General features: G+C 26.2%; 1 protein-coding gene across 4 annotated transcripts in view; it reads left to right on the forward strand.

Annotated features, from left to right (window-relative positions):
- The first annotated feature begins 277 nt into the window (after nucleotides 1-277).
- Nucleotides 278-19027, forward strand: part of LOC107069459 (uncharacterized) — a 67047-nt gene continuing 48297 nt past the window's right edge. The window contains exons 1-2 of one of the 4 annotated variants that reach the window (XM_089179267.1): nucleotides 278-349; nucleotides 954-1419. The gene's annotated coding sequence lies outside the window, so the exon portion shown is untranslated. Of the gene's footprint in view, nucleotides 686-953; nucleotides 1420-19027 lie in introns of all 4 variants that reach the window. The other 3 variants (XM_089179265.1, XM_089179266.1, XM_089179268.1) reach the window with 3 other exon arrangements.

Consider the following 19027-nt stretch of genomic DNA (forward strand, 5'->3'; position numbering starts at 1 on the left):
AAAAATAATAAAATAGTAATTATAAATAAATAAATATGATGGTGTAATAAAAATATGATTAATTTTTGTATAGAAAGAGAAAGAAAGAGAAAGAAAGAGACACAGGGGCGGCAACTTAAAGAAAAGAGAAAGAAGGAAATATAGCGTGTAGAGTATGTGTTGTGTTGTCGGTGGGGTCAAGGAGTCGATTGGTGGGGGAAGCAGGTGGTGCTTGGGAGGGGGTATGGGGAAGGGATGTTAGGAAAGGGAAGGGAAGAGAAGGGAAGGGACGGGACGAGTCAGGAGCCGAGTGGCGGAAGAAACGACAGTCGCCACTCGACGCCCGCACTGTACGGAACGCGAACTTTGTGTTAGAATTCGTATTATTATTATTAACAAAACAAAAGAAAAAAACATTATTGTTATAAACTATCTTGTCTATATTTTTTCATATTTGTCTCTTCGTTTTATTTTTCATTTTCTTTCATTTCGTTTCTTTGGTTTGTTTTTCTTCTGGATCTTTTTTGTTTTTGTTTTATTTATAAATAACGCGAGTGAAAATAAATTAAAACGGAGGATAAAAGCGAAAAGAACAAAATTTTGACGAATTTGTTGGACGTCCCCCCACTTTGTTGGACGTTCATAAATAATATTATTTATATTATTTTTGTATTTGTTTATATTGGTTTGTAACAATTTGAAAAAGGTGTGTGTTCACCGTTGTTCATTCGTATTTTTTTTTTTTTTTTTCATAAAATTGAATTATTGTTTATATTTATTTTCGTTTCAATTAAATTTTATTTGACAAGAATTTGTAAAAACGTGAAAATCAATTGATTCGGTTATCGTTTTTTCTTTTTTTTTTTTTTTTTACTTTTGTTTATTATAATTTTATTAATTGATTAATCGATCGATTGACATTGATCGATTGATTGATTGATTGATTTATAATATTTTTCGTGTGTATATTTTAGTGAGATTAATTTGAGGAAGACTAAAGTTAATATTTGCGAGAGTGAACAACAAGGGTGAGAGAGAAAATTTGATAAAAAGGGGTTGTCAATTCAACTCATCTATCCACCCACTACCACCACCACCACCACCACCATCAACAACCACCATCAACACTCGTGGCCGGTTAGCTGCACGCGGGAAACTGCTTGAAAGTTTGAAAAAGAAATAAGAAGAAACTCTTGACTGTTTTCATAACAAACTTAACAATCATTGTAAAGTGTGGGACAAAAGTAAGAAGAATAAGAAGTGATAAAAACAGGTGTGGGATCAAATTTGTCAAATAAAAACCAAATGGTTTGAGAAAGTTTGTGGATTACATTGAACGTGCTGAGAGTGAAAGGGGAGGAGTGAAGGAGAAGAAGATTTTTTTATTAAAAAATAAACAAACAACAACATATCTTTCAAAGTATCACGTGATTCCGAATGGTGAGTTGTTGTATTATTTTATATTTATTTTATTTTATTTTTTTTTTTATGTATAGAAAGAGAAAGAGAAATGTTTCTTATCAAAAGTTTAACTCATGACGAGTAGTTCGTAGACTGTTTAGTAGCTTTTCTCCGCAGATAAAAGAAAAACTTTTCGTTGTGGAGTAATCGACATTGCTTTTTGACTTATCTCTTGTTTGAGATATGTTTGGTCTTGTGTATATTGAATGAGAAAGAGAGAAAGAGAGAGAGAGAGTGTATATGTGTGTGTTTGTGTGTGAGTGGGTGGATGTGTATATGCACATGTCTCTTGGATATTTCCTCGGCATATAAAGTAACCATGAACTTTCTACGAGAAATAACTCTGCTTATCGAACATTCAAACGTTTCTTTTTTAAAAAAAAAAGAAAAGAAATATTAGTTAACTTTATCAAATTATCGAAAGTATTTGCAATAATCGTCAGAACGAGATTTTTATCGGAAATTTTTTTTATAATGTTAATAAGGAAAAAGTATTAATGGTATTTTTACGATGATTTTTTTTTCTTAGTTTTCATTGATGAGTTTTTAATTATTACAATTTAATGATAGTATTTTGAATTGATTAAAAAATCGTTTGAATAAATTGAAAAATATTTTAAATAATATAATAAAATATGATTTTATTATATTTTATAATAATTATAATAGAATTATTGTAATACAATAAACACAATTTAATTATATTATATAATAATAAATATAAATACCTTAATATATTTGTTATATATATTACTTAATATATATATATATATTATATTAAATTAAAAAAATAAATATAATAATACTCTAAGGTGTGTTGTTTACAAATTTTTAATTAAATTATTTAATTAATTAATTATATATTTATTTTAAAATATGCATCTATGCATCAAAAGTGCAATATGTTAAACATATTACAAAATACTTTAAATGATGCGTCGTAGTTCGTATTACGAAATATCTTCACTTATATACATATGTGTCTCTATGTCTATCTATCTATGTGTATATATATGTTCTCTCTCTTTCTCTCTCTCTCTCTCTCTTTGTATTTCTCTTACTCTCTCTCTCTCTCTCTCTCTCTCTCTCTCTCTCTCTCTCTCTCTCTCTCTCTCTCTCTCTCTCTAAATAGAACTAAACACGTAACGGTAATACAAAAGTGATTTCGCTTTCGTTTCCTCACAACTCGTCGAACTATTTCAATTCTAAAATCGTTGATGATGATGATGATGATGATGATTCGATACGTTTGATTTATTTCATGGTATATATTCGATATATAACACGATCGTAAAATAAGGACTATGGCAAATAACTATGAAGAGAAAAGAGAGAGAGATATATATATATATATATACCCACCATGAGTATCATGAAAAGAGAAAGAGACCTTTTTTTTTTTCTTTTTTTTTTTTTTTTTTATTCTTGTCATTGAATCATGTTCACGAACATAATCAACGATTCGGCACGATCATCGGGGAACATGTAAAACTCCGATATTGTACGCTTTCATGTATACTAACTATACTACTACTATTACTACTACTACTATTGTTACTGTGTATAGTTACACCTACACTTTTATTCTCTTCTTTTCTTCTTCTTCTTCTTCTTCTTCTTCTTGTTTTTTTTTTTTTTTTTATAGTCGTTTAAAAAGAGAAACGTATCCCTGTTGATCATCAAAAAGGGTTCGTGCTACTTCCATCAAAATACGTTTTTAAGTGGGTTCCTAAATTTCATCTCACGTGTTTCTTATTTTATTTTTTTTATATATATTTTTTTTTTAATATGTGTAACAATGTTTTTGTACATTATGTAATCTTCTTTTTTATTTATTTTTTTTATAAAGTATCTATATGGTATTATATTTCCATCATAATAGGTGCTCTTAAATTTCATCTCACGTGTTTCTTATTTTTTTTTAATATGTGTAACAATGTTTTATTTTTTATTATACATTAAGCATTTAATTTTTATTACATTAAGTTTATAATCTATTTTTGTTCATTATTTTTTTTTAAATAAAATATCCATATGATTTATTCGATGAAGTATTGCATATTAAATAAATGCATGAAATGCATCCCAGGTGTTATGATAAAAAGAAAAATTAATTAACTGATCGAACATTTAAAAAAATATTAAATAAAAATTTAAAATATCTATTACTATAAATATATATAATATAAAACGATTTATATTGTAGTTATAGAAATTTCATAGGAAGAACAATTTAGTCATCGATATAAATTTGACTTGATGAGATTATAATTGAAAAAAAAAAAAAAGTAAAAATATACGAAAAGATAAGAAATCATAAAAAAGAAAAATTAAAAGATAAAGATATGCAATAAGCTTATAATATCTATAATACTAAAAGATAAATCAGTGATATTAAAAAAAAAAAAGAAGATAAATAAATAATAATAATAATAATATATGATAAATAAAATTGAATAACATTGAATTCTGAGAAAAGTTGAAATCGTTGTAGTAATATTGTTGAATAAATATAAATCATTGATATTATTATGATAAAATAATTTTTGCTTAATGAGAGTTTTAAACAATCTTTTTGTTTAAACAAATTTCATGAAAAAGTAACAAATGTGTGATGGATAAAATCGCGTTCTCATGAAAATAATTTCTTTCACTTTTTTCTGCTGTTTATTTCTTTCTTTCTTTCTTTCAAGTGGAGGAAGTTGAGATTCGATTGCTACTTGTAGATATTTGAATGGTTTGTTTACAAACAAATGACGTGGCCTGCTTGCAGTGCATAAATGCACTCTTCCTCTTCTTCTTTTACTCCTTCTCCCTCATCTTTCTCGTACTCTCGTACTCGTACTCGACATGAAAACCTCTTTGCGTAATTATTCACGTTTGAGATCGTTGCTCATTGATACGAACGCTTTTTGATTCTTTGACTTGTGGCAAGAATTTCTTTCCCTTTTTTTTTTTTATATTTTCTTTTTTTAATGTTTTTCCTTTTACATTTATCAATTTATTTTATTTTGTATTTTTTTTTTTTTTTTTTTTAGATATATATCAATTTTTTTATATTTTTTTTCTCTTTAAATTAAAAAGACAATGAACTTAAAAATATTGTACAATTGTTTTCTATAAATATTAAAATAATAAATTATATTATATATATATATGATAAAGTAATTTTCTATTAAAATTAACATAATATTTGTATAAAATGAAAATAATATAATATTAAAAATTTCGTTGTTATTAAAAATATATAATTTTTTTGTTTTCCATAATTTACGATTAAAAAATAGGCTAATTTGTGGTTTCCTTCTTCCTGGATGTTTGATTTTATTTTGATTTTGATATTGGATTTTTATATTTTGATCTTTATTTTTATTTTTATTTTTATTTTACTTTTATTTATCCTCTCCAAAAAAAAAAAGGAAAACAATTTTAGATCGTGGTTTTACGTGAAGTGATTAAAATTTCATTATCAAAGACGGAGGTTATAATACCATGATAATACGTGATATTCGTATGCCAAAAACGATTACGTTTATGTGTCTCTCTGCTGTATGTGTATGTGTGTGTGTGTATGTATGTATGAATTTTAATTAAAATTTGACGGATTAAACCGATTTCAACGTCTCGTGAAATTGTTGCAAATTATTTTTTGTTTTTTTTTTCTTTTTCCTTTTCTTTTTACTTTATAGCAAACTCCTCAGGGATTTCTTTTTGTTTGTTTGTTTTTTTTTTTTTTTTTCTTTAATTCATTTCTCTATGATTTTCTTCGTAAAACGTTGGGAAAATGATGAGAAAAAGAGAAAGAAAAAAAAAGAGAAAGAAAAAGAGAGAGAGAGAGAGAGAGATTTCACAATATTCCTGTCGTCGTGACAATTATATTCGTCTTCGTTTGCAATTGCATAGTTTGATTCGTATGCTCTACTGCAATTATCAACGATTATCTTCGCGGTCGTCTACAGTTTCACGGTGAATATATTTTTTTTTTCTTGGTTTTTCTTTTTTTTTTTTTTTTTTTTTTTTTTTTTTTTTTTTTATACTTTTATTCAACATTACGAGTTGGAATTCGAAAAGCAAAAGAATTGGAAGAATTTTCTATTTTTTTTCTTTCTCTGTTTTATTTTTCTGTTTCTTGTAGAGAAAAATAATGGGACCATTCTTATATAGGATTTTTGAGAATTTAAAAGAAGCACTTAAGAAGATCACAAAGAACTAATCTTTCAAAATGGATTTAGTGCGATTGTACGATCCATTAAGATTATTTTGATTTATTTTATCTTTTTTTTCTTTTTTTTTTTTGGGAAGTTCTTTTCTTCTTTTATCAAAAGATTATCTATTTTTCCATTACAATTTTTTATCTTTTAAAAAGTGTATAGAAAATATTTATTTAATGATTATTTTCTTGAAAAAAAAAAAAATGGACAAACATTTCTATTTTTTATTAAATTTGAATTTCATTAGTTAGAATAAAAAGTTATCTATTTCATTTTATCTTTTATAAAAAGAACAAAAATAATATCAAATAAATATTATTTTAACCAGTTAAGTGCGTTCGACGTATTAACACGTGTATACAGCAAATGACCCGAGTGTATGTTTTTTTATATATGTTTTATTGTATACTTTGAGTGAAATACAAATTTTTGTTATCTTCTAATTAAAATTTTCAATATTTCAAGATTATAAAAATTATTAATTAAGTGTGTGTTATATATATATATATAAAACTTCGATGACAATTTAAACTGTTCGTTAATTAATGTCTCTTTTTGTAAAGACTACTGTTAATTACTTTAAATGAATTCCATGCTTCTAGAACTCGTGACTAACGTAACTCATTATCATCGTCATAGTTGTCGTCGTTGTAAAACTACGTAGAATTTTCGTTAAAGTATCCATTGAAAATTCTTATTATTAAAAATGTTTCTTCTCTTTTCTTTTCTTTTCTTTTCTTTTCTTTTCTTTTCTTTTCTATTCCTTTTAACATCCATTTTATCACCATGGTATATTTTGTTTTAAGAATGGTGTATGATATTAGAAATATTTATGAATTGTCTTTTATAAATTATGATCGATTAAATTATAATTTTTATTTGATTTAGTATGTGTTTATAATAATCGTAAGAATAAAATCAAACGTCAGATATAAAATGATATGAATGAAAAAAAGAAAAGAAAGAAAAGACAACAAAAAAAACATTCATTTAACATAATCATTCCTATCGTAGAAAATATCACGTGTGTGCAAATCACACGTGTTAGAAGTGAAACCTTCTTAAAACCTTCGCTTCGAAAGAATGAGTCGAATGCAGAATATCAGAAGTAAGATAATTGTAGGATTAATTTATTATAAACAAAAATCAGCTCTTGCTTGTGAGAAACGTGGATAATCTAGCGGCCAATCGAAGAACTAACTTAAATTTTTAAATGTGTGGGATTGAGTTAATATGAATCTACGTTTCGTAGTATACAATCGTACACAACACACACATGTACAACACTTAGTAGTAGACAGGAGTGGGGATTACGAAGCACTGCATAAAGAGGAGACCGAGATGATAAGAAACGAATGCATACTGTCTTCTATCTCATTCTCTCTTAGGCTAAATCCTATAGATGTGCATATGTTTGTCTCATTTTCTCTTGTTAGTAACGTAACCGTTTCATCGTTTCGTTACCGTTACCCATGGATTTTCGTTCGTTCGTTTTTTTTTTTTTTTTCAAATCACTATTCCCATTGTAAAGAAGTTTTCACTTGAATAAAAAAAAAAGAAAAAGAAAAAAGAAAACAAGGAACAAATTGACTTTTTAACGGTAACACCAAGGTAGGTTTTCCCATTAACGATCTTCTACGTCGCGACGATGAGTTCGCGAGGTCACAGATTCCAGGTTAATGGAGGTCAACATGCGTTCGCATTGTACCGAGAACGATAAAACCTAGCAAATGATAGACAATGAAATAGAAGAAGAGTTTTTGAAAGGGTTGGATGGAAAGAGATAGAACAAAAGGAAAAAAGAAACGAAATGTATCTGTAAGATATCGAAATTAGATCGTGATGATCGTCTGGAACGATCATACGTGTATGTGTATGTATCTGTGTGTGTATGTGTGTGTGTGTGTGTGTTAGTTGAAGAAGAGAGAAGGAAGTCGCGTGTCGCAGGTGTAACCATTATGACAATATTATGAACAACTCGATGAACAACGTAACGACAGGTCGTCGATCCTGTTTTGTAACCTGCTGGACTATGTTTAAAAACTACTTTATCTATTTTTTTTTTTTTTTTTTTTTATTTCTTCTTTCGTTGAATTTAATTTGAATTCACTTCTGTATCCGTATAGGTGACGTTTTCTTTTTTTTTTTTTTTTATCAACGATAAAAATAAACTTTTTCTTATCCTACTTTTCATTTTTTTTTATTCTGTATGAAAAGAAATAATATTTGATCTAGGAAAGGTGTAAAAACAAAACTTGGTTATTGTTTGTTCTTTTTTTTTTTTTAATTATTTTTATTACTATTATTATAATTTATGTGAAGTATTTTTAGAAGTTCTATTTTTAAATAATTTTCTTTTTTTTCTTTTTAATGCGATACCTGTTATTATTATCTTTAATATTATTTCATTTTAATTAATATTTAAATGATTTGTAAAATTAATAACAGGTTATGTTCACAGAGTTGTCTGGGATTTATTTTTTATTTTATTCCTTTTTTTATTAATTATATGGTAAAATACTAATATGCATACGAAACTCGGACAAAGTAACAAGGAGCTTATTTACACATATACCTTTACATATGTGTACACACACACACGCACACACCTTTGTGTCGCAACACTTTCTAACAAGACACGATCAGAATATTAAATTGTTTGGTAGATCTTGATCAATCGTTGAACAAGTCGGTAGATTCATCTCACGTTTTGAAATCTTTCAAAGGAAGTAACACTATTATAATACATCAATGCATTCAATTTTTCTTGAAAAACTAAATCACATATTTATCATAAAAACAAATCATTTTAATTCTAATCATCCAATATATTAATATTTAATTTCTATTTAATCATTTCATAAATCAATTAGGGCTGCTCCGCCACGTGTTGTTGTGGCTCACAATCAGTCCGATACACACGTCTTTAAGTCAATTGCAATTATAAATTGAGATATAAACTATTCTATCTTTCAAGTTGGATGAAACTGCACACAGAGTGCAAAATTTGATTAAAATTGGTTCGCTAGTTTAGGAGTCCATTGCGGACAAACAACGTGACACGTAATTTATATATATTAAACTATTCTATCTTTCAAGTTGGATGAAACTGCACACAGTGTGCAAAATTTGATTAAAATCAGTTCAGTAGTTTAGGAGTCCATTACGGACAAACAACGTGACACGTAATTTATATATATTAAGAAGATATTATTATAAAAATCATTGAATCATTTCATATATGAATAATGATATATATATATATAGATATGTATATTATATGAAAGAGAGATTAGAAGGGAGTTTTGGAATAATCAAAAGCAGGAAAAGATCCTGACGAATAGAGATAAGTATTATTATAGTTTGAACACACGTTGGAAATAGGAGGATAGATTAAACCGGCTTCCTCGAAGCGGCGTTATTGCTCGAGTAGTGTCAATAACGGACGATCTTCTTACACTACTAACGTTATCCCTCCTCGTCATCTCGTGAACTGGATTTATTCTCTCGGTCTTCCAATTAAATGCAACAGCTGTGCCCCGTTAGAAAGCATCGAAAAGATTCAACGTGTTTATCATATAGAAATATATCAATATACCCCTCATATATACATACATATGTTTTAGTAACATGTAGGACTCATTTGAAGAATCAACAAGTGATACAAAGAACAAAACACTCGTAACAAGTATTCCTATAAACAAACATATTTAGGATGAACACAAAATTCGTAAATTTATTGTATATTTCATTTGTATGATTAAATTAATAATAATAATAAAATATATATATTTACCCTTTAATTAACAGATCATTTTATTCATTTAGAAATAAATCGTATTAGAAAATTGCATTCACTAATTAATTGCAATGAAAACGAAACGTGACGAATGTGAAAAAAAGGCAGAAAGAAAATTTTGATCTACACCTCAACCTCCACCTGCACCTCCACCTTCACCTTTCCCTTCCGTTCACCCTTCCACGCACAGGTAGAATCAAAAATTTTCAACGATGCAAAATACGGTTTACATACAAACGCACTTTGAACGAAACTCTCGTGAACATCACCTACCCTAACCCTTCAACCCCCTCACCCTTAAAAGTACGTAGTTAATACCTATTTTCGATCGACTATACACGTACCCAAAAAAGGGACAGGGGGTGTATTTTATTTGGCAGTTACTATAAACCTCGTACACAAACACACACACACACACACACACATATGTTTTAAAACATAGTAGGTAGTATTAGTCCCCATAGGATGATGAATCGCGCGTGCTTGAAAATCCATAGGAGTGAGAGTGTTTCGAGGGCTCCGATTGGTTGGCACTTGATTGAATTGGCGGTCAGAGCACCGGGCATTAGGTTCAGCTTTTCCGAAAGGATTGAATTTCTGTTACAATTATCGACCCACTATCCCTTCCCATCCTACTCTTTCCCCTCAATCATCACCACCCCCTTTCCCTAAAACCCTGCCACCCACTTTTATCCCTTTTCGTCAACTGCTACCACTATTATTACTTGTTGTATGCATCGATACGATGAATATATAAATGTCAAGCTGTTTTGTAATGATATGGGGAACAAGAGTGGGGGGTGGGGGTGGGGGGAGGGAACGGTAACTTCTACTATCTTTGATGGTTTGAATACGAATTTAGGATGGTGTTTATTTCTCATGCAAATTTTGTAGGAATGTAGATGATGTTAGGTGACGATGATGTTAGATTAAAAGTTTGGTGAGTTTTGAAAATTAATATTTAAATAGCAGATAAAATAATTTTATTGATTATTAAAAAAAAAAAAAAAAAAAAATTGCACCATATATAATAAATTATTTAAATTATTTAATTAATTTATTAATTTTTATAGAATTTATTTTATTAATTATTTAATTTAATATATATATATATATATAATTTAATTAGATTAATTGTAATAAATAAAATAATATTAATGAAATAATAAATATTAATAAATAATAAAAATAAAAATAAATAATTTTATAATATTAAAAATAAAATAATTAATTAATTAATAAATAAAATAATTAAAATATAAATGTAAAAATTAATCAAATTAATTGATTACGTATACATATATATATATATTTTAATTTGTTTCTCTCTTCTTTTGGTTTTTTCATCTTTTGATTTATTTTTAAACGAGAGTACGAGGTTAAAAGAAAATAAGAAAAAAAAAATAATAAAAAGAGTCGTCAGGTAAAAATGGCGACACGTGTACCGTAATACCGTTCCATCTTGTCGCTTCCTTGGTTCGCTTTGTGTTGGGTCTTTACCCGCCAGTCACGGAAACGAGCAAGGGGGAGTTAGGGGGTGGGAAGGCAGGATACATTGCCAAGATCTTTACCGTATATATATATATATATATATTCGTATTCGCAATTGTCTTTCTTCTTGTGATTTCGTTCCAAGAGCGTGAGAAAAATAGTATTGCGTTAAAAGGTGACGACTCTCGTGCGTACCGTCTAAGCGTGACGAGAAAATCTTTTACTATTGTCCTATACAATGTTCACCCTCTATATATACACATACACATGTACACACATGCACATGTACTAATGTATGCATTCATGTATTACGTATATGTATAATAATTAATACACGTATGTTGAAGGAAAATGATTTATAATGTGACTCATTAAATAATGTAAAATGAAAATAATTCAAATTACTTGCTGTTTTTTTTTTTTTTTTTTTTTTTAATTATTTTATTTTTCTATTTATTCTATTCTATTCTATTCTATCCTATTCTATTCTATTCTATTTTATTTTATTCTATTTTATTTTATTTTGTTATTGTTCATCGTCATTATTTTTCATTTATTATATATATATATATTTGTATGTTAATTAGAATTATATATTATTTATATATTTTATATTAGTTATATAATATTATATATAAGAAGTTTATTTATTCTAATAATAATAATATATATATTATTTAGAAGAATTAATAAATATATAAAATATTAATATGTAACAAATAATAATATAATAAATAATTTATATAATATATATATAATAATATTATATAATATTATTATTAATAATAATATTACTAAATTACATTGATTATTATTATTTTGTTCTTGATTCAAGAGAAAATAGTAAAAAAAATAAAAATAGGAGGTGCAGTAAGGGTTAGGGAGGGTTTGGGGGGGGGGGTATATATTTTATCGAACAATATTATTGGAAAACAAATTGAAGAAATATAATACTAATAATAATAATAATCTTTTTGTTTGAAAATCAGATGAAATTGGAAATCGAATGCAGTCACTTTCTCATTCCTCCTCACTCTCACCCTAAACATCATCCCACTCACCCTTATTTCCTATTTGTGTTAGTCGTCTTACCGATCGATCGCATTTCAATCGCTTTGACTCACGAAACCGGATGTTCTACGCTGATTGCACTCCCATTCCGTATTAATAGATAGATCCTATGATGATTGGTCAAACGATGTGGTCCAGACGTATTCTACCGACCGGATGCTATTCAGTGTCGTCTTTCAAAACGGATATCGAATATTTCATATAAACACTTTGCATACTAAATCAATCCTATCAATGTTCTCTTTGTGTTAATCGTTTCTTCTTATTCCATTTTACTTATTTAATATTTATTTATTACATAAATTTATTATTTATAACATATATGTATGTATGTATATATGTATGGTGATAGGAAATGTTGGAATATTTTTCTTTTTTTTTCTAATCGATTAATAGTTGTTTTTTTTTTTTAGAAATATTCTAATAAAATTATTTTATACAAAAAAATTATTGAAAAATAAATATTCCTTCTCTTTTTATTTTTTTATTTTTTTTTTTTTTTACATGGTAAATATAATTTTAAAAATAATATTATTTTATAAATAATTATCTTCCATGCATCTTGTAAATATTATTTAAAAAAAAAAAAAAGACATCGGTTTTATATCCGACTAACAAATTTTTAATTTATTGTAATAAAATAATAATAAAATTAAATACGAAGATATTATTGAAAAATAAGTATTAATTTTTATTTTTTTAATTATTTTTCTTTAACACGATAAATATAATTTTAAAAATAATATCATTTTATAAATATTTATCTTCGATGTATCTTATAAATATTATTTAAAAAAAAAATAAGAGAGATCAGTTTTATATCCAACTTAACGTATGTTAAGTTTATTTGAATGATCTTGAAATATTTTCATCACAATATTTATACATGAAAAATTTACAAAAATGCATACATACATTTATATATTTATTTATTTCTTTTTTTTTATATTTAAATATAACCGTATTGAAGAATCATAAATAAATCGAGAAAAAATCGATTGGAGAATAAAGAAAAAAAAAAGAAACGTGTTTTCTGTTTATCATCTTACTTCAAAGTTTTTCAGTTTGAAATCCCAAAAAGAAAAGTAATAATAAATAAACCATTGTGTGGATGTGTGAGTAGGGAGGATGGTTTGGTTAAAAGATGTTAGAAAAGAAAGATAAGAAATGATTAGAATGATGCACGTTGAAGTATAGGAAGCTCTGGAAAAAATCTTTTTTTTTTTTTCTCTCTCTTTTTTCTTTTTTATAAAAGTGGAAAGGGAAGGAAACCACCAAGAGAGAAGAAGCTTCTACCATAAGAGAAAAGCAATTAAGGTATCCGTGCTAATTTCTCCGTCCCACGACCGAGTCATCCCACCTTGCTGTAATTTCCTGCTAGTTAAACATCGGCATTCATGGGTTTTCTTCTGACTATCTTTCTTTAATTCTCACAAATACATAAACTCGTATCATACACGTACACATATATCATCGTAATATCATTTCGATCAGGATATATTTATTTATATATTTTGTTTTCAATTCAAATAATTATTATTCAGTTGGCAACTTAGTTCTGTGTGCATCGTTTTTTTCTTCTTTTGAAAATATTTTGTTAAATAAGTTTATTTTTAAATAAAATAATTTTCTTTTCTTTTTTTTTTTAAATATATATATAAATATTCAATTATAATAATAAATTATATAAAAATATAAATTATATTTACTATCAGGATATACTTATTTATATATTTTGTTTAAAATTCAAATAATTATTATTAAATTGGCAACTTAGTTGTGTGTGCATCGTTTTTTGTTTTTTTCTTTTTAAGATATTTTAAATACAGTTATAAATCTTCAAAAGAGTTCATCGTACGTATGTATACATATACATATGTAATATACATATATTTACGATGATTTCACGTTCAAGGAAACTTGAATTACCGTTTCCCCAGGCATGATTTACAAAAGCGTAGGTTGGTTGGTCTCGTGTAAATATGAGGACGAATTTTTTTTTTTTTTTTTGAACATTGAATTTGATTTAATAATTAATTTTTATTTATCTTTTCAATTTACTTGGCCAAAAAAAAAAAATTTGAAATGTTTGTAAAAGTGTGCATTGAGAAAATATTTGTTTTAATTACATTTATTTACGTAAATATAACAAATGTATTCACGTATGCATTCGTGTGCATGTGTCCAAAATGTATAGGTGAATATTTGCGGATTTGTTTTTTTTTTTTTTTTTCTTGTAAATCTATGAATGTGTGAACATGTGTTTGCATGTGTTTGCATGTGTGTATGTGTGTAGGTTGAGGGCAAAGTTACGTAATACGAGGATGTCCGTTCGTTCTTTGCTTCATATGGCATTCAGTCAAGCAGCTACCGTTTCCACCTGGTCTCGAGGTTACTTTCCTGTCGTACATTGGTTATACCTTAACTTACATGAGAAAGTTTTCCATGTTATTATGTCATACCAATTTTAATTTCAATTTATTACAATTTTAAATTATACCAAAAAAAAAAAAAAAGAAATTATCAAAATCAAATTTGTTTTATCAGAAATTTATTAAAAACAAACTCTTGGAAATAAGTTAAATATAAAATGTTATTATTATTTATCAATTAATAAATTTTAATGAAAAAAAAAATTATTAGATACGATAGAATACTTATATATTAATTAATTATAAATAACAAGTTCGTATGGCTCAGTGAGGCAAATTGCCAGCCAGTAGTAAGTGTGTCCATCCAGTAATCGTATGTTCCCGAGTTCAAATCCCGGAGGTGAAAAAAAAAGTTATATATACGTCATATAACTAGTAAGTAAGAAATTAATCATAAATATTGTGTTTATTATAGTTATAATTAATATTTATTATAATTTAAATAAATTAGAGTATATAAAATATATTGTAGTATTATTTATTATAATTATTTATATTGTAATTTAAATAAAATAGAGTGAAATATATACATAGAATATATTTATATTATAGTTATTTATATTTATATTATAATTAATTATAAATATAAATATATTCTTCTACCAGTTAAATATTAAAAAAAAAAACTTGAATTCATAAAAATAAATCACAAAAAACACTTTGAATATCAATTTTCCTATAAATATTCTATTATCAATTTATTAATCATTTTCTTCTATAAAAAAAAAAACAACAAATTTACATACACATAAAGACACACATATTCAGTTAGAAAGAGGCTCGGCACGTCCGGTAATTCGTCGTTGCGTGTCCCATTCATTCCCCCTTTTACCTTTCCCCCTTTCCATAGAAAGGTACCAGTAAGAGAGAGAGAGAGAGAAAATTAAAAAAAAAATCAAATAAAAAAGAAAAACAAATTAAATAGATGGAAATATATATACATATAAGTATTATATGAGTATAGTAATAGTAGTTGCATAAAACGACTAATGGTAGTTTGGGATCGGAAGCGAAGAGTATGATGAATAAGACGAGAGATAGGAAATGGGGTAAGTGGGGGGGGGGTAGGAGGTTAACATCCGGTACTTCCGATACCTTTCGTCCTATCTTTCAAGATCCCATACCCCTACTTCACCCTTTACCCTAAGGATAGTATTATTATTTTATAATAATAATTATTTTCGTATTTTACAAAAAAAAGAAAAAAAAAACAAAAATTTGCTACACTAAAATGAAAAAGAAAAAATAAAAGATGTTTTATTAATTATTTTATAAATTAATATAATTTTAATTTATTTTAATAATGTTTAAATTAATATTAAATTTATTACAAATTTGCTCTACCAAAATTAAGATTTTTTATTATTTATTTTATAAATTAAAATAATTTTAATTTATTGTATAATTTAATTATATATAAATTAATTAAATTAATTGAAATATATATATATATATATATTAATTTATAATTAATATATCTTTACAGTATATCGTTATCATTATTATTACTATTATTATTATTATTATAGTAATTAAATAGTATGTGTGTAAATATAGAACAAGTAAAGTGAATTAATTGATTAATTTTTTAATGCACAAAATTTACATAAATTGTTGTCATTCACAAATGTTGAAAAATATTCATAAATGTTTATAAATGTTGATTAATTTTTCAAAGATCCCATACAACCCCTTCCCCTCTTTCCCTTATTCTGATTAGACTTGTGTAATAATTTGAAAAATAAAGAAAGAAGGAAAGGAAAGGTTAATAACATTTATTGAATATATAATATTTTCATTAGATTTATATATGTATATATATATATACAAACGTATAAAAATATAATCTGCGTAAATGTTTTAACAGACGTTCTGTGAGTGTCTGTTGAATTTATTTATCTAATATTTCATTGGTTCATTCTCGAGTGTTCCGATTGCCTGTGGCAGCTACTCGTCTAAAGAGGAAAGATCACTTGAAAGGTTGGAAGCCATATCAGTGTTTCGCACGCGTGCATTTTTACCATAAACACGTACCTCCGTATATACATGTATATATATATATATATATATGATTATACATAAACACATACATCTATACATAGACACATAGGTATAATGTTAAAGAACGTTGGTTGAACATTAACCCATTTTTCTATGTAGACTCTCACGCTCTGGGTGGTTTAAAGGGTAGAGGGGGAAGAAAAGTGCTCCATTTTTATTTTTTTTTATTCTATAAAACTCCCAACACGGATGGTGGTGTATCATAAAAATGGTTTGAAGTATGCGATTCTCGAGACAATTATTATAACTCAAAAGCCTGTTTTCTTGTTAAGGATTTCTCAACTTTCTTATGGGTATATAGAGTTGTTCGCGTTCCAATGTTATTGCATAAGTGTATAAATCTGCAATTTATTGAGATGATGATGATGATGATGATGATGATAATTGGGGAAAAAAAAATATTTTGTTTTATTCGTTAGAAAATTAATTTAGGTATTTTACTATTTTTTTTTTTTTTTTTTTTTTTTTTTTTTACTATTTAACTATTTTTATTTCAAGTTTAAATACCGGTTATTCGAATTAAAATTTGTGCAATTACTTATTGGAATCAAATGTGTTTTTTTTTTCTTTGTGTTACTATAAATGTACAGTGATGTATATATGATATTTAAAAATGTATTATTATTGTTTAGAAATTTATTTTATATATTATTTATTTTTAAGTAGTATAAATAAAGGTGTAGATATATAATAAAAAAAAAAATTACCTTATATCGCCATCTGTTAAAATCTTATCGAACTAACAGAGATAATCATGACTCTTTGTTAATCAACAAATAATTCGCGATTAATAAAATAATATTGCGATTATATAATTGAGATATTAACTGTCCTATCTTTCAAGTTGAATGAAACTGCATACAGTGTGTAAAATTTTATGAAAATCGGTTCAGTAGTTTAGGAGTCCATTGCGGACAAACAACGTGACACGTAATTTATATATATAAACTATCCTATCTTTCAAGTTGAATGAAACTACACACAGTGTGTAAAATTTTATGAAAATCGGTTCAATAGTTTAGGAGTCCATTGCGGACAAACAACGTGACACGTAATTTATATATATATATTAAGATAATATATATAATTATAATTACATATATATATAACCCGTGGGGGTGGCGGGGAAGAATACCCCCCCAGTAATCCCTGCTTGTCGTAAGAGGCGACTAAAAGGGAAACCCATGAAAAATGGAATATATATAGTTATATAATTTATAAACAAAATTAAAAATAATTTAATAACAACATTATAGTAATATTAATATATAAAATACTTAAATTAAAGTATAAAAAAAAATACAAAACAATTTTATATATATGTATTTATTATTATATACATCTTATTTACATATACATTATTAATTATATATATATATATATATATATATATATATATATATAGTTTTTATTAAAAAAAAAAAAATAAACCAATTTATTTGTTTCAAGTATATTTCCCATGACAAAATAAATGCATACCTTCACTTTATATATACAATAAATAAATATGAGATTAAAATACATAATGTTTCATATACCATAATTAAAATCATGAGGGGTAGGAGGGGGGGGGTTATAGTGTCATTATTGATGTTAACAACGTACATACAAATTTGTTCTGATTTATTTTTTTAAACATTGCAACTGTATAATAATATTCTCATCATCATCATCATCATCATCATCATCATCATCAATTCATTGTAATATAATTTGACAAACATTATTGAAAGCTATCATAATCGTTTATTTATTGGCTCAACGATGTGCCATAATATGGGAGTGCGATAACGTAATCATGAACGGTGTGTATATTACTGAACTGTATATATGTGTTATCGATTATTACGCATAGATGCATCACGCATAAATGCATCACGGATGCATTGTGGTTGTTTATACCCTTCATTCATATTCGTTTATACTGGGTGTTTCATTTTCAATGTGTGTATATTTTTCTATTAACTGTACACACACACACACACGTAAACTTATTTTTAAAAGATTATTATTTAATTTAATATAAAATTAATTAAAATTAATTAAAATGAATGAATTAAAGTTGATATCAAATTATTTGTTGATCTTTCAATTTTTATTTTATTTAATTTTAATTTTGAAACAAAACGATACTTGATATAAAATTATTTTTAATATAAAATGATAATTTTTATAATATAAAATTATTCCACACACACACACAGAATTGAAAATGATAATACAAAATCACTGTAAACAAATTCTAAATTCTTATTATAATATTATTTCATTCGTAAATTAAAAAAAAAAATAAAATATATGAAAATGTAAGGATATTCGTTACGAAAAAAAAAAAGTAGAACAGAAGGGATCCTTTATTTTTATTTTTATTTTTATTCCTTTTTTTTTTTTTTTTTTTAAATTCACGAAGGGTTTCACCCAACACAACCAACCCGAACCGTACGAACCATCGGTTGTATTAATTCGCTTCATTTACACGGACGACTTGTTTCGGTGTTCGTAGCAAGTCATCCGTTGTTTTA

This window comes from Polistes dominula, unplaced genomic scaffold (assembly GCF_049000335.1).
Source record: "Polistes dominula isolate Pdom_NZ unplaced genomic scaffold, Pdom_raw_medaka contig_37, whole genome shotgun sequence".
Lineage (NCBI taxonomy): Eukaryota > Metazoa > Arthropoda > Insecta > Hymenoptera > Vespidae > Polistes > Polistes dominula.